The sequence below is a fragment of the Oryctolagus cuniculus genome, chromosome 8, assembly GCF_051225735.1.
Source record: "Oryctolagus cuniculus isolate XC-2025 breed Fujian yellow rabbit chromosome 8, ASM5122573v1, whole genome shotgun sequence".
Classification (NCBI taxonomy): Eukaryota; Metazoa; Chordata; class Mammalia; order Lagomorpha; family Leporidae; genus Oryctolagus; species Oryctolagus cuniculus.
The window spans coordinates 33,509,414-33,533,207 of record NC_142874.1 but is presented as its reverse complement, the minus strand read 5'-3'; the positions used below and the strand labels follow the sequence as shown (position 1 = coordinate 33,533,207).

At 42.8% G+C, this 23,794-nt stretch overlaps 1 protein-coding gene across 12 annotated transcripts in view; it reads right to left on the bottom strand.

Annotated features, from left to right (window-relative positions):
* PSD3 (pleckstrin and Sec7 domain containing 3) overlaps window positions 1–23,794 on the bottom strand; it is a 583,146-nt gene that overhangs the window by 163,988 nt on the left and 395,364 nt on the right. The window lies entirely within an intron of this gene.

The window sequence follows — 23,794 nt, the reverse complement described above, 5'->3', positions numbered from 1 at the left end:
AACAGGAATCGTGTCGGCATATACAGCAGATCCAGAAGAACATGTTATGCTACCTCCCCTCCAAATTGAAAAGTTAAGAAAAAATAACTGTGGGGTTAGCAATGGTAACTTTAAATATGGCTTGGAGTGAGAGCACCAAAGCCAACTCACATCACTAAGAAGCCAGAAGCTTTCCCAAGAGCTCCAAATGCTGTTGGTGTATTCAGGGACATGCAGTCTCCTGGGTTAGAATTACAAATGGGAGAGTGAAAGGAAACAGGATCATTTTAGGTCCTGATACATGAAGTTCGTTTTGAGCCCAACATTCAAGACCGCACGTCAGCTTGTCTTCCAGATAAAGGAGGCTTTGGTGTTAACATAAATAAAACTTAAAAGAAAATTCTGTCCTCGCTTTATACTTCACAAAGCATGCGCCAAAGGGATAAAAGTGGTGGACTGTAACAGTGATAAAAAGGCGACTGGTTAGAATGTACATAATTCTAACTCAGGCACACACTCCACAGGCAAATACCTCCACTGTACAGAAGTAAGCCTGAGGCAGAGCCCATAAAGAAACAGACAGCAGAGTCAAGGTAAAAATTTAAGAAGCTCTACATGAAAGACAACAGACCCTGCTTCAGTGTGGTTACAAACTCACAGCGCTGGTTGAAAAGAAACATAGTTGGTTGAAAAGAAACATATCCTTTGGATATTTGCCAGTCACCATACTGAGGAGTTAGAATGAACTTAATTTTCTTTTTTCTCCCAAAACAGTCAAATAAAAAAGAATAGAACCCAGGTGCTAGCATGAGATGTTTAGCAGAAATGGGCTATCCATATTCAAACTCTGCCCAAACTGTCATTATTTCCACATTGTTACTAACAACCACTGCCATCTGTCTAACACCTAATACTTTATAGGAGAGTAACAGGTCATCTCATTTTGGCTCTCTACTTGACAATCTTGGAAAGTGGGCTGCGGACCCTACAAACCCACTTTACAGATGAGTACAACAGGGCAAGGCCAGTGTCAACGTCTTATGTGAAGCCTCAAAGCTGCTGACGTCACCCACTGCCCTTTCTGCCAGTCAGGGACAGAGGAGGCCTCCCTGGCCCAGCCATGCAGTCTCCATCTCAGAACACAACCCTGTAACTGCCCAGAGTGCAAAAGGCTGCCATCAGCAGTCTAAGGAATCACAGCACACAAGACCAGAAAACACCCAGAGGAGGGGTATATGTGGGCTGTGTCCTCAAGAGGGACCGAGCAGCTGCCAGGACCCCCTGCACCCAAGGCCTCATCCTACTGACTTAAACTGAATCCCCACTGCTGCCCAATACTACTGCTTCTTCATTCTGGGTAAATGCGCTGGACTGTAGCTTCCACTCAAGCTGCACCAGAAATTCAAGACCTCTTTCTCTCTAAAGCTTTCCCGACTGACCTTTGCTGTCCTCCTGCCTGGAGGGAACTCTGTTGCCCACACACAGCTGGCTTCTCATTATTCAGTGGTCAACCCAAATGCACCTTTTCAGAGACCTCCTCTGGACACCCTCCCTCAAACAGCGCCCTCTCTCCACCCTGGTCATTCTCCCTCATGGTTCCAGAGCCCTTGTCCTCACTGCACTCAGGACTGCCTGAATCATCAGCATCTCCAGCCCACAGTAGTGCCACAAAGGGGACAGGAACTCAGTGAGGACTTAAATGCAAAAACTACTCAAAGAGTCATTTCCCTTCTCCATCAGATTTTCTGTCATTAAACTTCCATAAAAACTTAATTTTTTGTTGAAAAACAAACAAATACCCAATAAAATTTTCCTGCCTGTACAAAAGAGCATGCAATGAAATTTAGGATTCCTTCTCGCACTATTTGCCTATGCCCTCCACCCAGAAAGGATCTGTGTCAGTTTGCTATTCATCTTTTCAAAGTTTATCCATTCATATATACTGTGTGTGTACATGTATGTGTCCTATCCATTATCTTATCAGCTATGAATGATGGAAGCATGATATATATTTTTAATGTTTCCTGATTTTTTAAAAAGGTTTATTCAGTTATTTATTTGAAAGGCAGAGTTACAGAAAGGAAGAGAGAAAGAGAAAGAAAAATCTTCCACCAACTGGTTCACTCCCCAAATGGTCACAATAGCCAGGGCAGGGCCAAGCTGAAACCAGGAGCCTAGTACTCCACCCAGTCGGAGTTTGTGAACTCAAGTGGCTTCCATAGCCTTGGCAGCTCATGACAAGAGGCTTGGGTGATTACTGACATCATAAATAAGAATATCAATTGTTAAATCAACAACAGGAGTCACTGTACACTTGCTCCCCATGTAGGATCTCTGTCCTTAATGCGCTGTACTATGAGAATTAACAGTAAAACCAATATTCAAACAGTACTTTATACTTTGTGTGTCTGTGTGAGTGCAATCTGTTGAAATATTTACTTAGTATATACTAAGCTGATCTGCATATAAAGATAATTAAAAATGAATCTTTTTTAACTTTTATTTAATTAATATAAATTTCCAAAGTACAGCTTATGGATTACAATGGCTTCCCGCCCATAACATCCCTCCCACTGCAACCCTCCCATTTCCCACTCCCTCTTCCCTTCCATTCACATCATGATTCATTTTTGATTCTCTTTATATACAGAAGATCAGTTTAGCATACATTAAGTTAAGATTTCAACAGTTTGCTCCCACACGGAAACATAAAGTGAAAAATACTGTTTGAGTACTAGTTATAGCATTAAATCTCAATGTACAGCACACTAAGGACAAAGATCCTACATGAGGAGTAAGTGCACAGTGACTCCTGTTGTTGACTTAACAAATTGACACTCTTGTTTATGGCCTCAGTAATCACCCTAGGCTCTTGTCATGAGCTGCCAAGGCTATGGAAGCCCTCTGAGTTCACCGACTCTGATCATATTTAGACAAGGCCATGGTCAAAGTGGAAGTTCTCTCCTCCCTTCAGAGAAAGGTACCTCCTTCTTTGATGACCTGTTCTTTCCACTGGGATCTCACCCGTGGAGATCTTTCATTTAGGGTTTTTTTTTTTTTTTTTTTTTTTGACAGAGTGTCTTGGCTTTCCATGCCTGAAATACTCTCATGGGCATTTCAGCCGGATCCGCATGGGGGAAACTTGTTGAAGTGAAATGGACACTATGAGAAACAGTGACTTGATCAGCTCTTGTCCTGACGGTTGATGTACAATGTAATACTTTATCCATTTTAGTATTTTTTTTTTGTTCTAGTACCATTGGTTGAACTCCTTAATTAACACACAATTATTCTTGGGTGTTTAAATTTTAACTGAAAAGTTATCCCTGTTAGGAATTTGGAAAACATTATGCTAAGTGAAATAAGCCAATCCCAAAGGGACAAATACCACTTGTTCTCCCTGATAGGTGATAACTAACTGAGCACCAAAAAGGAAACCTGTTAAAGTGAAATGAACACTAGGAGAAACGGTGACTTGATCAGCCCTCACCCTGACTGTTGATGAACAACTTAATATGTTATCCCTCTTAGTACTTTTTTTTGTTTGTTCTACTTAATACTTTTGGTTGAATACTGTAATCAATACACAATTCTTCTTAAGTGCTGAAACTTAACTGAAAAGTGATCACTGTTAAATATAAGAGTGGGAATAAGAGAGGGAAGAGATGTGCAATTTGGGACATGCTCAAGCTGACTTACCTCAAACAGTAGAGTTAGAAACATACCAGGGGATTTGAATTCAATCCCATCAAGGTGGCATGTACCAATGCCATCTCACTAGTCCCAGTGATCAATTTCTGTTCACAATTGATTATAATGATAGGACTAAGAACCAAAGGGATCACATAAACAAGACTAGTGTCTGCAAATACTAGCTGATAGAATAAAAAAGGGAGAGAACGATCCAACATGGGAAGTGAGATACACAGCAGACCCATAGAATGGCAGATATCCTAAACAGCACTCTGGCCTCAGAATCAGCCCTTAAGGCATGCGGATCCGGCTGAAAAATGAATCTTAATGAAGAATGGGATGGGAGAGTGAGTAAGAGATAAGTTGGTTTGCGGGTGGGAGGGTGGTTTTGGGGGTGGGAAACCGCTATAATCCAAAAGTTGTATTTTTAAATTTATATTTATCAAATAAAAGTTTTCTAAAAAAAAAAAAAAAACCACCCAGGTGGTAAGAGCCCAAGTACTTGGGCCATCTTCCGCTGCTTTCCCAGGCCCATTAGCAAGGAGCTGAATCAGAAGTGTAACAGTTGGGACTAGAACTGGAACTCATATGAGATGCTAATTTGGCAAGTGGTGGCTTAACCCATTGTGTCACATGCTGGCCCCTGGAATGATCCTCATGATAAAAGAAAAATCAGAAAACTTCCATTTGGAGAGTGGGCCAGTAGATGGAAGATTTCTTTCTCCATCTCTCTCTGTAACTCTGCTTTTCAAATAAAAGATTTTTAAAAAATCATTCCTCATTAACATACAGAAGAGCACCTTACTCTTGTTAATAGCTGCATCATATTTCATGTATAGATGCATCATATTTTATCAAGAACTTATTACTGGACATTTAGTTGACAGTCTTTTGCCATAATCAATAATGATGCAGTGAACATGTCTGTAACATAACACATCTTAAACAGCAGTGGAAGATTTTTCCTTGTCGTCCTCCACCATTCACTGCATATTACCATAGTCACCAGGTTGGGTACACATGGGGCTCACAACTAGGGACAGTCTGAAATAATCACTTCTAGATCCACTGGCTGGCCTGTCTTTGCCTCACTGCCTGAAGGCTGAGTGTCCTCAGACATCAGCCAGCAGACGTTATTTTACGACAGGCCTCCTGGAGAGTTGCAGCTGTTGAAAAATACAAAACAACTTTCCATATAAACTTCGGCAGAAAATGAAGGTGACCTCCATATTAAATCAAAATTGTAGGAGAGTTTTAATGGGGCAAACTAATTAACTTGCAGGCTGGAAATTGGTACTTTGACTTCAGATGTTTTCTCTGACTGAGGCCTCTGTCTGGTACTCAGGCCCTGAAAGGCTGCTAAAGCATCCTACTTAATGGCCATCAGAAAACTGGCATTGTGGCATGGCAGGTAAAGCCCCCATCTGCAATGTCTGCATCCCTTATGGGGCCGGCAGGCATAGGTTCATGTCCCAGATGCTCCACTTTGGATCTAGCTCCCTGCTAATGGCCTAGGAAATGCAGCAGAAGATGGCCCAAGTGCTGAGAATCCTGTCACCACATGGGAGGCCCAGAAGAAGCTCCTGGCTACTGGCATCAGCCTGGCTCAGCCCTGGCTGTTGTAGCCATGGAAAATAAACCAGAAGATGGAAGGTGTCTCTGTATAACTTTGACTTTCAAATCAATCAATCAATCTTAAAAAACACCACCTCTGTAAATCTCTCTAGGCTAGAGAGATGAATTCAATTTAAGACATCGTCATTGTGTGCCTAAGTAATAGGGGCTAAGGATATATAAGAGCACTTCACAAGTTCATGGAAAATGGAATTAAAAGGTAGGCTTTTTTTTTCTACAAAAATTTTCCAGATCCATGCATTTGAGAGAAATTCAGAAGGTTTAAAGAAAATGTGTATTATGGAAAAATATTCACAGATTTTAATTTGTTTTTGCAACAAAAATAAACTTTTATTCATAGTTTTGTTTTCTATTATTTACTTCTTTGTCTTTATAAATAAGGCAGACACAAAGACAGAGCCACACAGAGACAGAAAGAAATCTTCCTTCTGCTGGTTAATTCCCCCAAATGCCCTTAAGAGCTAAGGTCAGGGCCAGCGTGAAGCTGGGGACTGGTAAGTCAATGAGGTGTCTGTCACATGGATGGCCAGGACCTAACCATGTGAGCTCTCACCTCTTGCCTCCCAGGGTCTGCATTAGCAGGAAGTTAGAGTCAGAACTTGAATCCAGACACTCTGATATGGGATGTAGGCAACCTAACCAGTGTCTTAATTGCTAAACTAAATGCTTGCCCATACACTTGCCTTTTAATTCCATTTTCCCACAAACATGTTGAAGTCCTCTCATACAATACTGATAAAGTTAGGTCCTTAACTTTGGGCAGCTGGCACTCAGTCAGGTCAAGGATGGTGTGAGAGGGAGCAGGAACTTCTGTGCCATGATTACAATGGTGAATACTCTGACAGCAAAGTGCAGTTCAGTGAGACAGACAGGAGAGCAGCAGTGGTACCCAGGCAGATGCTTCCTTCTTTTCTAAGAAAATGTCATGTAGCTATTAGCAGAAAAAAACGAAGATGGAGTTATGAACTCTGGAGAAAAGCCAAAGGGATGTGACTTATAAACACTAGCTGTCCAGAGGTATAATTAACATGGTACCAGGAGGGGCCGAGGAGGGGCGAGAGGCCCAAGGTGTCAGGAGGAACCCAGCTCCAGTTTATTTTCAGATCAGCATTGTGGTTGTAATGTTCACTCAGGTTAATGTAAAAGTCTCTCAAGGCTTTGCCTGTGTTCTCTGGATTACATGTGCTGCACTGAAGCAGAGGAAAGTGAGGGAAGTCAGATCAGGTGCTGGCAGGGGTGTTTTGGCCATGACTATGCTGTGGCCCAGCATCTTCCACAGGCTGCTCCTGTCGCTGAAAAGGTGCTGCTGACTTTCTAGGCCATTCTCATTCTCACTCTCACTGTGAGGGAACCCCAGGAATGATCACCTGCAACCTGGCCTCCAGAGGTTGACTCTGAGCCCCGCAAACATGAAGCTATTTGTCCAGGATCTCCTAACAATCACATGACAGAATGGAGACCCATGCTCAAGTTTCCCAGTTTCCAACACAGAAGTTTCTCTCTGTTCTTTTCTCCTTTGCTATTTGTTTCTTGAAAGAGAGACGTTCCATTAACACAGATCTCTTTAGACTGCAGTAAAGCTTGAAATGGTTACCTTGAAAGAGAAAATTCATTGCTAGGGTACTGACTCCAGAAGGGAGGCTGAGGTCAGCCACAAATAAAACAGCTGTGGGAAGGAGACCTGGAATAACAACTTAGGAACTCATCCCAGGGTGTAGAAAAATGTGTGGCAGCTTCCTGCCCTTGACGTGACAGGAGTTAGGTGTGCGTCATTACACTCTCAGGGACTGTTCCTTTCCAAACAGCAACAGGGCCACACAACCAGCGAACATTCCAGAGAACAGTATCTCCCACAGATCCTGGGGTTACTCGGTATACAAAACAAACTGGTGGATATCAATGCTCCATTACCGGGTTTCCTCCTGACACTCTAAACCGAAAAATCTCATGATGTTTCCCCAACCTGAAAGTTTCTTGCCTTGTATGTTAAACAACGGGTTGGAGGATGCGTTCTTGAATTTCCTTTATTCTTACAGAGCTGCTTAGGACAAGGTCACATAGCCTCAAAGCCAATGCACAGGCAAGAACTGCAAGCCACCCAACCTGGGCCTGCCTGGGATCAGAGAACAAGGTGCGATCTGAACTTGAATGTGCCAGAGCCCCTTCAGAAGTGAGTGGTCTCCAGATTGGACTTCCACCTTAACGTTTCGATTCCAATCACTACTGCCTTGCCAGCATTTCTCATCTAGCCCACAGCACTTCTCCCAGACCCCAGATGGAGGAGGCAGGTTTACATCACACTTCCTGCCTCCTTTGAGGGTTGGCCAAACAGAGCCTTTCTCTTCTCGAAGATGATGCCACAGGTTGGCTTTTCTGCACATTGAGGGGGCAGACCTACCTTGCTCAGTAGCACTTTAATTAGGAAAAGCAGACAGATTAGATATAGAAATACTCCCTGCTTCCTTTTTCCTGTCTTCCTCCAGGCTCTCCCTGCTGATACTTCTACAGCATGGGAGTCCATTTTGAAGCCCATCAGATGGTGGCACCCTAGACCCCAGCACTGGAATCCTGATCCACACATGGTCCAGCCACGTGAGCCTGATGTGCGCCTGACATCTGTATATTAGTGCCACATGCCACTAATCCACCACTTGGACATGCCCTGACTTTGCTAATTAGGTCAGATACTTTCTCCCACGATAGATGCTCAGCCTGCAGGGCCTGAATTGCTTGCTGGTCCCTTGTCCTTCACTTCCAGACTTCTGAACAAGTTTCACCTGCACATGCCTTTGCCCACTTAGCTGTATCCCTAAGTAGAAAGTTTTGTCTAGCAGGGGCTGCAGATTTCCTGGGTTTATGGGCATCACCCAGAATGCAGACTAAATCATCTCTCATGGATAATTATTATCTATAGTAACTGGCAGTTGGAAATCAAAAACCCTATGACTCGTTCAACCTATGAGGACATATTAATTACCTCACTCGAGCAGCCCTCAATCCTGCCTGTAGCATCGCATGCTTCTAGTTCCATCTGTTCCTCAAACATACAAAGCAACAGGATGGGGGATAGATCTTTAAATAGAACCTTCTTACATTTAAAATTAAATAACATTCTTGAGGGGGGAAAAACACCCTGTAAGCGTGAAATAGTTCCAAGCTTGAAAAAAATCATTTTTCCCTCAGGAACTGAACCAGTCACTTAAGAGGTTTTAGACCAGAGTCATGGATTAAGAAGTACTGGAACATGCAGAGAGATGACTGCGTGTGTGTCGACACACATAATAATGGTATAACTGACACTGTCACAGTCAGTTCAGCCCTCTGCAAGCCCACGGGAAAGAAACACAGAGCCTCATCTGGGAGCTACCAGGTCTCTGGAAAGGCAGTAAACCCAGCCGGTATACCTGAGGCACCATCTGTTCTCACTGTGCCAGAAGAAACTCTTTCTTTATTCTACCCCTCCCCCAAATAAATACAAAATGCAGATACAGAAATTTCAGAGCCCCAAAATCTGTTCTTTCAAGTGAAAAAAAAAAAAACCCACAATAATTGTATACGGCATGGCAGATGCTGAGAAAATCCTCTGTTCCAGGAGTTAATCCAATAAACCCATTCATGACTATCTTTTTATAATATCTAGTGCCAATTCAACAACTATCCCCAAGTGCCTAATACATAGTAGGCTTAAGATTGAGGAGGCAAAAAAAATGGTCTGAAATTCATGCCCTTAAGGGATTGTACTCCAAACGCCTACTATTCTCTGAGTAAGAAACAATGTCAATCAAAGTTCTCCTCTGGGGTGGACACTGACAAGTGGTTAAGGTGCCACTTGGGATACATGCAGCTCACATTAGTCTGCCTGAGTTTGAGCATGGGCTCCATTCCCAATTCTAGTTTTCTACTAATGCATACCCCGGGAAGCAGCAAGTGATGGCTTTGAGCACTTGGGTCCCTGCCACCAATGTGAGAGACTTGGATTGAGTTCCTGGCTTCTGGCTATAGCCTGGCCTAGCCTAGGCTGTTGCAAACATTTTGGGGAACGAACCAGTGGCTTAGAGAGTTAATCTCTCCATGTCCATCTCCACCTCCTTCACACTTTCCCTTTTTCTATGTATAAATATATGCATGTATGTGTGTGTCTGCCTCTCAAATAAACAGAAAAAAAAACTTTTTTAAAGTTACCAACTCTGGCCGGCGCCACGGCTCACTAGGCTAATCCTCCGCCTGTGGCACCAGCACACCGGGTTCTAGTCCCGGTTGGGGCACCGGATTCTGTCCCAGTTGCTCCTCTTCCAGTCCAGATCTCTGCTGTGGCCCGGGAAGGCATTGGAGGATGGCCCAAGTGCTTGGGCCCTGCACCTGCATGGGAGACCAGGAGGAGGCACCTGGCTCCTGGCTTCGGATTGGCACAGCGTGCTAGCCACAACGCGCCGGCCATAGCGGCCACTTGGGGTGTGAACCAACAGAAAAAGGAAGACCTTTCTCTCTTTCTCGCTCTCTCACTGTCTAACTCTGCCTGTCCAAAAAAAAAAAAAAAAAAGTTATCAACTCTACCACCATTTCTTTTTTTTTTTTTTTTTTTTTTTTGACAGGCAGAGTGGACAGTGAGAGAGAGAGAGACAGAGAGAAAGGTCTTCCTTTGCCGTTGGTTCACTCTCCAATGGCCGCCACGGCCAGCGCGATGCGGCCGGCGCACCACGCTGATCCGATGGCAGGAGCCAGGAGCCAGGTGCTTTTCCTGGTCTCCCATGGGGTGCAGGGCCCAAGCACCTGGGCCATCCTCCACTGCACTCCCGGGCCACAGCAGAGGGCTGGCCTGGAAGAGGGGCAACCGGGACAGAATCCGGCGCCCCGACCGGGACTAGAACCCGGTGTGCTGGCGCCGCTAGGCGGAGGATTAGCCTAGTGAGCCGCAGCGCCGGCCTACCACCATTTCTTGTGCCTTACTTTCATTTATCAGAAAGTCCTTTGAAATCACCAATATTTCATTTTCCATTTTTTTGTTACTTGCTTGGTAGTTTGAATCTCCTTGTTTTTTAATCAGTCCTTAAAAATTTCAAGCCATGTTTGATTTCAGCAACAATGGTTATCATTTGGTAGTATGTAAGAGTAACTGTATGCTCTAAGTGAAAAAGACATTTGCAACTTCTGTTCAACATTTTTATTTTCCCTATTCACTAGGAACAGAATATTGAGTAAAACTAGACAGATTCCTGCTTCCTTTGAGCTTTTGCTGAGATAGACATTAATCAAATAATTAATGAGTCATCAAACAATCCCACAAATGAATGTAAGCCAGCAACTACCCTAACACTATAGAGAGGCTGCTGCCTCTGGAAGTCTAACCAGATTCTAACTCACCTGGCCTTAAGGAATCTGGGAAGAAAATTAAGAAAAAATGCTTAAGAAGACACCTGAAGAATGAAGAAGGAAAAAGAGGGAGAAACACTATGTGCAAAGGCCCTGAGTGTGGGCAAAAGGTAACCAGAAGCAACAGACAGAAGCCCTGAGATATCCAGAGTGGGAGCCCTGGGATAAAAGTGTTATCAAGGCTCACGGGCAGCCACCAATCAAGCAACAGCAGAATCTCCCTGGAATTCTGAGGGACTCTTCTTTCTCCAAAAGCTGACGGTGATCACTGTGCCACGTTAACAGCCTTTCCTTAGCCTCCTGAAATGCTGGGGCTTACACAGACAGCAAATCAGCTCTGCTCCATGCCAGCGTAGAGTTGATAATGGCTGGTGTGCTCTGGCCACGAAAAGCTTGCTTAGGTCAAGCTATCTAGCAGTGACACCTCCAGCTGTGGGTAGGTGACAGCAGCAGCGGTGGTTACACCAGTCACAAAGTAACCTGCAAAGACGCATGCTTTGGGGGGGACACTTTCTGTGCCTAAGCTTATCCTTGGCTTTCGTTCTCAAAAGGACAGTAAAGCAAGCCACCTATACTATGGTACGAAGGTATTAGTTTAATTCCTCATCAATGAGATCTCGCCACAAGTCATATATGTAAGAACTGAATACAGAAAGTTGAGGAACTTTAACACTATCCCAACTTTAACAACAAAGCTGTCTCGGGGGCTTCAGAAGTTCATTTCTTTTTAGGGTTAGAAGTTCAATAGAGGAGCTCATCCTCAGGTAAGTCATGGAGCTAATTCTGGAGCCTGGTCCATTCTGAAACAGGTAAAGGCCAGGCTATACATATCACAGAAAACAGATGATCAGCTTCTCACACACAGCCAGACTGTTAAGGCACAGAGGATACAGGGTTGTTTGAAATACATTTCCCAAATCTACTGGTTTTATTACTGCTATCCTGAACAACATCCATAGGGTTCCTATGGGACCAGATCAATCAGAAATGGGCAGCCTTAAATAAAACAACCAAAGGAAACAGATTGGGGCACGTGCTGCGGCATGGTGGGCTAAGCCTCTGCCTGCAGTGGCCGGCACCCCATGAAGGCACCAGTTCTATTCACAGCTGCTCCTCTTGTAACCCAGCTCTCTGCTATGGCCTGGGAAAGCCGCAGAAGATGGTCCAAGTGCTTGGGCCCCTGCACTCACGTGGGAGACCCAGAAACAGCTCTTGGCTCTTGCCTTTGGATCGGCCCAGCTCTGGCCTTTGCAGCCATTTAGGGAGTGAACCAGCAGATGGAAGACCTCTCGCTCTCTCCCTCTGTCAAAAACTTTACCTCTCAAATAAATAAATAAATAAAAATTAAAAATACATTTACTGTTTAATATTCTCTAGATTACCCAAATTTCAATTCAGCTAAGTCCATAACTGTGGCTTCCACCATGGTAAGCCACTCATATGGTGGCAGGGAATTATGACGTACATGAGCCAAACAGAACTGCATTCACATCTGGGTTTTGTCACTGATGGTCATTGACTGTGTAAGTTACTCAAGTTCTCTAAATTTTACTGAAAAACCAGGAGAAGCATGCTGCATTGAACATCTGTTGACTTCAGGCTACTTTAAATAACTTTCTGTGTTAGAGGAAACTCTGCCGTGTGCTGGGAGAGATATGTGGACATGCTCTGTCCCTGTAAGCCATGTGACCTAAGCTTGGCCACCAGATGCTCTCAAAGCAGGGATACAAAGATTGAGTTAGTGGCAGGGCACCTCTGTGGCAGTTATGGTGCCAGTCTACCCCTGTGCTGTCAGCTTTCTGTGGCTAAGGTCTCTTTTACTACCATGATTTTCAAAATCATACCACCACCTCCATTCATGATCTAATGACCTTCTTTTAAAGGTCAAATATTTCAAATACTTATTTGAAAGACAGAGTTACAGAGAGAGGTAGAGCCAGAGAGAGAGAGGTCTTCCATCTGCTAGTTCATTCCTCAGATGGCCGCAACAGCCAGAGCTGCGCTGATCTGAAGCCAGGAGCCAGGAGCTTCTTCTGGGTCACCCACGTATGTGTAGGGGCCCAAGAACTTGGGCCATCTTCTACTGCTTTCCCAGGCCATAGCAGAGAGCTGGATTGGAAGTGGAGTAGCCAGGACTAGAACAGGCACCCCTATGGGATGCCGGGGCTGCAAGCCAGGGCTTTAACCCGCTGCACCACAGCACTGGCCCTGATCTGATGACCTTCTAATAGATTCCTTTTACATTGATGTTATCAAAGAGTACTTCCTTTTTTTTTTTTTTTTTTTTTTTTTTTTGTAGCCAAATATTCTTGCTACAAGATTGAAGATTGTGGACAAGAAACAGAGATGAAGCATTTGACATAGCATTTGATATGTAAGGGGCATTCGTGGGAGTGGAGAGTTAATGCTGGATTCCAAATGCTCTCAAAGATTTGTGAATTTGGGTGTTGAAAATACTCCTGCCTGAGCCTCATGAAATGATAAAATCAGAGGTTTGTTTCAGTAACAAAGATTAAAAAGATACTAGGATCTATTTAATCCTGAGGCACCAAATCATAAATAATCATCGGTACAATCTTCTCGTTCCCTGCACCTTACATACTTATCCACCACTGCCCCATGACCCCCTACTTTTGAGCCAACTCACCCTATGTGCTGCCACCACCATCATGTTCTGGAGAAAACCACTACAGAACTCCCATGAACCAGCTCCTTTACCTCCTACAAGCGGTTAAAATTATTCTGATGAAATGGTCTTCAAGAAACAGTGATCTCTCAAGGGGACCTTGGAGCTGGCCAAGGCTGTGGAGAAAATAATGGCGTCCAAAAACTAACAGTCTTAGATATTAAAAAAAATTAACATTTCTACATAAGAAGTGTAGAATAAACCAATAAACACAAAGGAAAACAAAAGAAACAGAGACTCTAAGACAAATGGCTTGGAAAAGTGACCGGGGTTAGGCTGTGTAATTCTCAAATTCTCTAGAGACAAAACTGCCCCTAGGAAGACTAAAGATCTCCATCAGAGGGGAATGTCTTCTTCACAAAGAGCAGTAATGGCAAAGAGCTGATGAGAGCTCACATTACAGTGACACAGACAGCACCACTTGGGAAGGCTTGGTGAAGGCTGATAATCTAAATTAAATCTTAATATTTCTCAAAGGAAGCTGCAGACACAACAGTCTTTGATACCTGACAGCCCCAAATCAGCCATGCAGACAGGAAAGTGCAAGTGTGAGCTAGGAGGGTGACAGCATTTTTCATGCCTCCTGTCATGTTATAAACAGAACTGGGCAGTACATCAAATGGAGACGTCCCTCCACGTCCACAGGGAGTTAGTTCCAGGACCTGCCTCAGAAATCAACATCTGCAGATGCTTGAATCCCTTAGATGAAATGGCACAGTATTAGCGCATAACATATACACACTACCTTCGATACCTTCAATCATCTCTAGATTACTTATAATATCTAACGCAAGGTAAATGCTATATAAATAGTTGGTACATTGTATTATTAGACAGTAGAGACATGATATTATGATGCAATCCCCCCACACTGCCACACCTCAGAATATTTTTGGTCTGTATTTGGTTGCATCCATGGGTTTGGAGAGCTGACTGTAATTTCGAAACAGACTATTAGAATTCTTCCATGCACTATGGAAAATCCGGGAGGGATTTCCTAAAACTGTGAATAATTTTTGTCTATTTCTCCTTAGGGGAAATTTTTATTATGTGTAACTGATACACACAAAATAATACATGGTGGGGTGCCTAAGGGTTAAGCCACCAGTTGGGATTCTCATACCCAATATCAGAGTGCCTGGGTTTATGGCCTGACTCCACTCAATCATGGCTTCCCATGTGGGAGACCTGGACTGAGTTCCTGACTTGTGGTTTCAATCAGGCTCAGCTCTGGCTGTTGCATGTATTTGGGGAGTGAATCAGTAGATGAGAATTTTGTGTGCCTGCCTCTCTAAGAATAAAAACAAAAAAATTTAAAAAAAGACAAAACACCCACATGGAATATTGATACAAGATACCAAAAATCAAACACCCCATAATACCTCCTACCCCAGTACAGGAAAGAGAACATAGGCATCAGCATTAAAACTTCTGGGGGACCAATTTCAAAATTTTTGCACTTCCCTGACACACACATTTTAGGAAACAATTTGGCATTTTCTTGTCAAGTTGGATTTCCTACCTGATGACCTTTTAGTTCTTCTTCTAACACTATACCCTAGAAGAATCCCTGACACTTAAGCTCCAGAGGATGAGTTTAAAAATGTCGTTGTTTGTAACAAGAAGGAGCTGGAAACAACTCAAACAGTTAATTAAGTGATGTAATTTCATGCAAGCAGATTAGTAAGAAAATTCTTGGGTGGACAAAGTGCCAGGCTGCTCAGACGCCTCCTCCATGGAGGACACATCCAGCCTCGCCCACCAGCCCTCTCTGAGAACTGCCCTGAGAGGGAGCAGCTGCCTGGCCTGAGGTCACTGCCCCGAGTCTGAGGAAGAGGCAATGTCTGCTGAGCTCTCTCACCAGCTCAGGACAACTCGATGGGCCACCCTGATTTCAGAGCTAGGTCTCTGCATAACACTTGGTCTGTTTCTCTGGGAATTTCCTACATGCAAGAAGCTTTATGTACACAATTTCATTTTACACTTGGGACAAACTCTTAGTGTCAGAGAAGGCAGCTGCATGACCCTAAAGCCATTCCAAGGGGACAGGACCCTGGGTTCAACACTGAATCTACCAGGACCCTGAAGCTGGCTCCTCCTTTCACTTTGGGGCACCTGTTTCACTGAGCTTGTGTGTTCTACATTCCTACAAGCAAAGAAAAGGACCTTTCTCCTAACAATAAGTTCTGCAATTCAGACATTAATGAAATTTTCTCCAAGATTGTCAAGATTTTACTGTCTTACAATAATAGCAATATAATATCACAGTCCACTCACCTAGTTACAATGGTCCTATCAGCTTGTAAATATAAACTAAAAACATTTAATTTTTACTGGACTGGTTCTAAGAAATAGGGATCCACCACATTTACTCATTCCCTCTGGATAAGGGAGAGTAACTGATCTTTGAAATCATATCAATATTCTGGGGAGTAGGTGCATACAAAAGCCACATATGTAATTTAAAATTCATAGATGTAATTTAAAATGTATAATGCCATTTATCCAAAATGTTGTAATTTCAACATGTAGTCAACACAGAATGATAAGTGAGATATTTTGTGTTTTATTATCGGTCTTTGAGGTCTGGTGTGTATTTTACACTCACAGACTGTCTCTATTTGAACTCGCCAGACATGACATCCAGTGCTCACTGGCCACAGCACTGGATGGCACAGGAAGGAGTGACAGAGTGGGAATCAAGGGATGCCATGGAGAGAACACTTACAGTACTTCTAGCCTCCACTTCCCTGTCTGGCCAGCATAAACACTGACAACTGAAAAGACTTACAAAAGTGCCCTTCAATAATGGAGCCCATTTCTTTGATAAGCTGGACTCCTCCTCCTCATCTATGAGATGTGCCGGATGAGATAATCTCTTCAGTTCCTTCAAGCATCAATATTTTGTGACTGCATGGCACAGTTTTATTAGCACTTTATTTTCTAAAAAGTAATCACAAGTCCACTTCATTGTTGTATTACTTTTCTCTGAAAAAAGATTGGACATTATTTACCTGGCTTGGTGAACTGAATAATGATCCATGTCTTAATCCCCAGATCAGGTTTTGGTATTACTATGTAAACACACTACTGCATATGACATAAAGCAGACATGGTTAAGGACCCTGAAGAGGGGCAATTACCCTTGCACAATGGAATCACAGAGTTCTTATAAAACAGAGGGAGGAGGGCCTGAGTGGGAGGAGATGCAAGGACAGAAGCAGAGGCTAGTGAGTAATTTGAAGATAACACACAGCTGGCGTCAAAGATGAAGAAAGGGGAGGGGCCAAGGGACAGGACACCTTATGAAGCTGGAAAAGGCTCTCCTACAGTCTCCAGGAGGAGCACAGTTCTGCCAACTCATCTTAGGCTTCTGATCTGCAGAGCTATAAGCTAATACCTTTATGTTGTTTGTGTTAATTTGGTAGTGCAGCAACAGGAAACTAATACATTCACCTATCATATAAATATAATATAAAGAGTCTTTGGAAAGTTCATGTTAAATGTATATTATAAAAAAATTAAGCATGGATTTCAAAATTGTTTTGCACCAAAATAAACTTATCTTTTAATTCCAATTTTCCACAGAATTTTTGAAGCCCTCTCACAGCACCAAGGAGGGTTATCTATATAGCTTCTTTGTCAGAGGTAAGTGCAGTGCCAGAAAACTAATCTCTTAATGGGCAAGGAGCTTTTGGACCAGACCCCAAAATCACAAACAAATGGGATTTCACCTGACTAAAGAGCTATTGCACAGCAAAGGAAACAAAAATACGTGCAAGTTATAGATCTAAAAAATGGCTTAATATCCAGAATATACAAGGAACTCAAACAACTCAGTAGCAAACAAACAAAAAGCAAAATAATCCAATTTAGAAATGGGCAGTGGATCTAAACAAACATTTCTTAAAGGAAGACACACAAATGGTCATGAAAAAAATGCTCAACATCACTAACTCACATGGAAATGAAAATCCAAACCACAATGAGATATTAACCTAACTCAGAGTGGTTATTATCAAAAAGACAAAAAGATAACAGGTATTGGCTAGGAAGTGGAAAAATGGTAGCCCCTGCACACTGTTGGCAGGAATGTAAATTATTACAGCCATTGTAGTAGAAGACAGTATGGAGTTTCCTCCAAAAACTAAAACTAGAACTACTGTATGATCCAGCAATCCCACCACTCGGTCTACATCCAAGGGAAACGAAACCTCTGATAAAGAGACGGCTGCACTCTCTTGTCTACTGCAGCACTGTTCACCACAGACAGGAACAGGAACAACCAAAGCGTCCATCCGTTCGCTGACAAGGGATCAGGGAAATGCGGTGCCTATGCACACAATGGAATACCACTCTCCCATAAAGTGAATGAAATCTTGCCATCTACAACGACGTGGATGGAAGTAAAATAAGCCATGTGGAGCACAAATTCACTCATATGTGGAATCTAAAAATGCTGGCCTCCTAGAAGTCCAGGGTAAACCAGTGCTTACCACAGGCTGGGGAGAGGAGGAGGAGAAAGGCTAACAGGTATCAAGTTACAGTTGGATAGCAGTGGGAAGTCACAGTGCTTTGTTGCACAGTAGTATGACCACAGGTAATGTTATGTATTACATGTTTTTCTTATTTAAAAAAAAGGTACAGGAAAGGATTTTGAATACTTTCACCATGAATACATGATAAATGAGGAAATAGATATGTTTACCCTGATGGGACATTACACGATGCATACATGTATCAAAACATCATATGCTAGGTACCCCATAAATATGTATAACTCATGCGTCAGTTTAAACATTTTTTTTTTGACAGGCAGAGTGGATAGTGAGAGAGAGAGACAGAGAGAAAGGTCTTCCTTTGCCGTTGGTTCACCCTCCAATGGCCGCCACGGCTGGTGCGCTGCGGCTGGCGCATATCGCTGATCCGAAGGCAGGAGCCAGGTACTTCTCCTGGTCTCCCATGGGGTGCAGGGCCCAAGCACTTGGGCCATCCTCCACTGCACTCCCTGGCCACAGCAGAGAGCTGGCCTGGAAGAGGGGCAACCGGGACAGAATCTGGCGCCCCGACCGGGACTAGAACCCGGTGTGCCAGCGCCGCTAGGTGGAGGATTAGCCTAGTGAGCCGCGGCGCCGGCCCAGTTTAAACATTTTTAACATCATATAATATCATAATTTCATATCAAATGAAAATAATCATCCTTTTTCATTAGAATTGGCAATTTTTATGTTAATTCTTATTTAGAGAACAATAACACAAGATGAGGGTCAATTAAAAATAGTAGTTTGAAATCACCATTAATGAAGAACAGCCTGTGTTGCTATCAATCCATCTGAGAGCATCTGAAGACTCAAGGAGCTCCTTAGGAAATGTAACGGGAACCCGGCAGGGCACAGAAACGCGTTCTTGTCCACCCAAGTCCCTGCTTCCTCTCCACAGAGTGGGGCTGTTGCTGATAACATCCAGCTGCTTGTTCAAGCGCCCAGCAGGCGGATTCTGCCATGGGAATGTGCCCCACTTCCAGGCCACGCTTTCGAGGGAGCAGCGGCTCCCCCTACACGTTCTCTTTCTCCCCTTGCAGGTCAGATACAGAAACTCTAAAAAGTTCCCTGGGACGATGGAACCTCACCGTGGAAAGACGCTGGCATGCTTCTGCACGGAAGAAAGCCACCTGCTCATCAGGGTCAGCACACAAGCCAGAAATAAACCTCCACTGTGCTTGAGCAATTACAGGAGTTGAAATCATTTCATATAGAAATTAACCACCCAAACTGACACACGTGGTGGCAGTGAGGAAAGAGGGCTCATATTTTCCTTTTTTTTTTTAAAGATTCATTTATTTGAAAGTCAGAGTTACAGAGAGAAAAGGACAGAGGTCTTCCATCCAATGGTTCACTCCCTAAATGGCTGCAATGGCAGGGCCTGGGCCAGGCCTAAGAGCCAGGAGTTTCTTTCAGCTCTCCCATATGGGTATAGGGGCTCAAGGATTTCAGCCATCTTCTGCTGCATTTCCAGGCCATCAGCAGAGAGCTAGATTGGAAGTAGAGCAGTTGGGACTTGAACTGGCGCCCATATGGGAATGTTGCACTGCAGACAGCGGCTTAACCTGCTGTGCCAAAGTGCTGGCCCCCAACTTCTTCTTTAGTGGACTACAACTCATAACGTATGGTGAGAAATGTAGATCTATAGTTACTGAGTTGACTATATTCTAGTTACTTGGTCAAATACTCAGCATAAAGGAGAGCTTATTTGGAAAATGTTTGCCTAAGTGTCTCTAACTCCTGATAAATAACACACCTGGAAAAGCTCAGTGCTGGGACCCCTTCTACCCATGTGGGAGAACTGTATGGAGATCTGGGCTCCTGGCTTCACCCTGGTCCAGCCTAGCTATTGCAGCCATTTGGGGGGGTGAACCAGAAGATGGAAAAATCTGTTTCTTTTTCACCCTGCATTCCAAATAACTAAATAAATCTTTTTTAAAAAACTATCATATATCAATAATTCTCTAACTCAGTATTGGAATCATACTGATTCTCAAAATACTTTAAATTATAGTCCAGTTAGCCCAAATGTACATGTGCTAATGTTATCATACAAGAGAAATCCTTTACTGTTCAGAGAAATTACAAAGTAGCTCCCTAAAAGTGTATAACATGTAAGCTCTAAGATGTCTAAGGGATATACATATATTTGTGTCAGCATAAAGGTTTTACAAATACACTGAGTTTAGTTGGTAACATTTGGAGTTTGATTTTAAGTGGATATTTGCTTTAAAATGGGAATTATTCACCAGCGGCAAGAGCCATACAGCTGGACAGCAATCAGCTTTCCCCGGGTGGAAAAGCTACTTACAAAGTAGAGACTTACAGATAACACCTCATCTTGGCCGTTTTCAATCTGACAAAAAATTATGAAAATGTTATTGATGTGAAATACTATGTTCACAGGACCGTTTGTACCTCTTGTGAAAGACCTGAAAAAAAATAAAACCTTACGAGTCCATTCTTTTTAACCTCTTAGTTCTCAGAGAAGAATGTTCTGCAGGAATTATGGGGCTGACTTCAAATACCCTGACATTTATTGCTGCCGGGTATTACCTGGACAGCTCATCCACCTGTGAGGAAGGCTGAAATAATCAAATTGTAACCAATAGTTCTTTCCACATGTTTAAGATATCTTGAAATAGATGGAACAGTTTGTAACTTCATCTCTCACAGCCTCATTGTCCCTGATAACTTCAAATAATGACCTGGTTAGTAAAAAGTTGTACTGACGCAATCTAGCACAGTTGCTAAGAAAGATGGGGTAGGGGATGTACCATTTACTATCTGTGGAACCTTGGGCTACTTATAAAATAGGGAGATTTGGGTAATGTTATGTATGTTACCCGTTCTGACAGTGACAAGGTACTGACCATGTAAAATGTTAGCTTATTTGCAAGACATCTATACCTTACAATGCTACTCTTTTTATGGGAGGGGCACATTGGGGCATGTATTTGGCACAGTGGTTGAGATGCTATGTGGGAGGCCCACATCCCATAGTGCCTGAGTTTCGAGTCTTGGCTCCACTTTTCCTTCCAGCTTCCTGCTAATGTGCACCTCAGGAAGCTGGCACCCACATGGGAGATCCAGACCCACACGTGGCACCTGGCTTTGGACTGGCCCAGCCCCAGCTGTTGCAGGCTTTCGGGAGTGAATCAGTAGGTAGGAGTGCTGTGTCTCTGTCATTGTCTTTCAAATAAGTAAGTAAGTAAATAAATAAATGTGGTCTTTTTTTAAAAATATATAAAGGGGCGATTTGGTGCTTGTGTGCTTTTGGCTTTGTGCCATTTTCGTGCTCTCCTCAAACGTCTTTCTCCACCTCTTGTCTGATGCTATCTTCATTTCTGTGGTTTTGTGAGACAGGAAATGTGAGACATTCTAACAAGAACTGTTCTTGCCAGCCAGTGTCAAGAGCTGGCTAAGCGTCCTTTCATGCTCTAGTGCTCAAATGAAGGCAGCATCCCCAGCAGCGCCTGTGCTTTCTTGCTGCGGCCCTTGTACAGGGATCTTTCCCCCTTGATGAATCCACTGCCTATGGATCATGGCAGAGGTTTCAAGTGCGCTCTGTGGGAAAGCAAAGTGAAGGGACAATCTGAAAATGCTTCAGCCAGCTGGGGGAGGGCCTACTGAGTCGCCTGTCGTGGCCTGTCCTCCCAGGTGTGGACAGCTGCTGCTTAGGCACAAAGAACTTCCCTTCAGTCCATTATCATCAAAAGATTGGGATTCAGAAGGCATCAAGCATAAATTTTTCATGAAAAAAAAATTTAAAACAAAATTCTTAGAACTCAAACAACTAAAACTGTACTTTATTTACTGTATGCAGTAAATAACCATGCACAGAAAACAAACCCCATATAGAGAATTCCCCGGGAAATAGAATTCTCACTCAAACAACATGTAACTGACTTCCACGGAAGACTGGGTGACTATAGCACAATGAATGTTATTTGTAACAAGAGATTTGCTAACCTTTAGGGTTCCTTTTTTATAAAAAGCAAAATGACATGAATATGCTTGTAATGAGAATATATAATACAAACCCTGAACGTTAGTAATCAAACCTGGCATTTGAAAACTATGTGAATAGAAACTAAGGCAGTCAAATCTTAAAGCTATCATTTTCAAAATTTGGCTTAAAGTATATTGACAATGAATTTCATGTGAATCAAAACTGCTTTTAACCCTGAAAATACTGCAACGTTACTGATTTGGTCCTAATATTATGGCACTGATTTTAAAGAGCAATTGACTCAACAAAAAGAAAAAAGGAACTTCCTGGCAGATAAGATCTGGAAAAAATGATGCCAAAATGATGAAAAGGCAAGAAGCAAAGCAAAGCACAATGTACCAAAACGCTGCTTCCCAGCTGAAAACAGATACATTTTCTGATTTCTCTTCAAACACTAGTACTTCTAAGACCATCTGGCAACTAAAGGTAAGAGAAATGGCACAACTTCATACGACACTGGCTGTACTTCCACTGAAATAAGATGTGCTTTATTCGGCACATGTCTTCTGACTATACTCTCAGTAGAGAATTTCCCTTCCCAAGAGGCCAACTTCTGGAAGGATGTATTTCAACAGTGGGAACCTGAAACATGAGGGTAAAGGAAAATCAGGGAGCCACAATGCCCTCTGCTTTGAGTTTCCATCCAGTCCTGCCACTTTTCCTCCCACTGAGGAAAGCCCCATTGCTTCCATTGTCTTCATTCAGCCTCATTCTACACTCATGCAATACACAAGTCATATAATGTCTTTGTCCTGCTTAGGTAGCAATATAACACACACAAAATTAAAAGACAAAGGAGAAAAATATAAGAAGTTCTACGGCATAGAAGGGTTCAAAAATCCTTAAAATATAAAGACTTATAATGATCAATTAGAAAATGATGAGCATCTCAATTAAAACATTGGAAACAGTAGTAAGCTTTTCTGAGGACAGTTTTGTAATACAAATAAAAGGGACTAAAAATATGTATTCATCCTTTGACTCACTAATTCCCAATAAAACAAAAACATGTTTAAACAACTATTTAGCTTTAAACAGTTATTGTATATAGCAAAAATTGGGGCTGGTGTTATGGCATAATAGATAAAGCCACCACCTGGGATGTCAGCATCCCATAGGGGTGCTGGTTCCTGTCCCAGCTGCTCTGCTTCCGATTCAGCTCCCTGCTAATAGACTGGGAAAAGCAGCAGAAAATGGTGCAAGTTCTTGGACCCCTGCCACCCATGTAGGAGACCCAGATGAAGCTCCTAGCTTCAGTCCTGCTCAGCCCTGGCCATAGCAGCCATCTGGGGAGTGAAACAGCAGATGAACAGAAGATCTATTTCTCTGTTTCTTCCTACCCCATAACTCTGATTTTCAAATAAATAAATAAATCTTTAAAACAATAACAACAAATATCAAAAGTTTAAAATAAACAAAATATCTACTAGCAGGGGACTGGAATATAACTTATAGCATACATCATGAAATACGTTGCAAGCATCCACACTCTGTTCAAACACACTAACATGCAAAGATGGTTTAAATATATTGAAGAAAAGCATACCACAACTATTTACACCTGTGTCCATCTACATATTACAAAAGTCTTAAAGTATGCAACATATGCTATGTTTCAGTGACTCTTCGTTGGGGAGGGAATGAGTGTATTTTGACTGTGAAAGGAAATAAGTATTTAGGATCAAGAAAGTAGACTGCAACTTGCTGTACTACTATATACAAATGCGTATTGTGTGGGGAATGAGCATATTTGTAGCCAAGACTCATAAATCATCTTTTTTGAGTTTATTAATTTACACTTATTTATTTAAAAGGCAAAACAACATTGAGAGAGAGCTTCCATCTGCTGGTTCATTCCCCAAATGCCTACAACAGCCC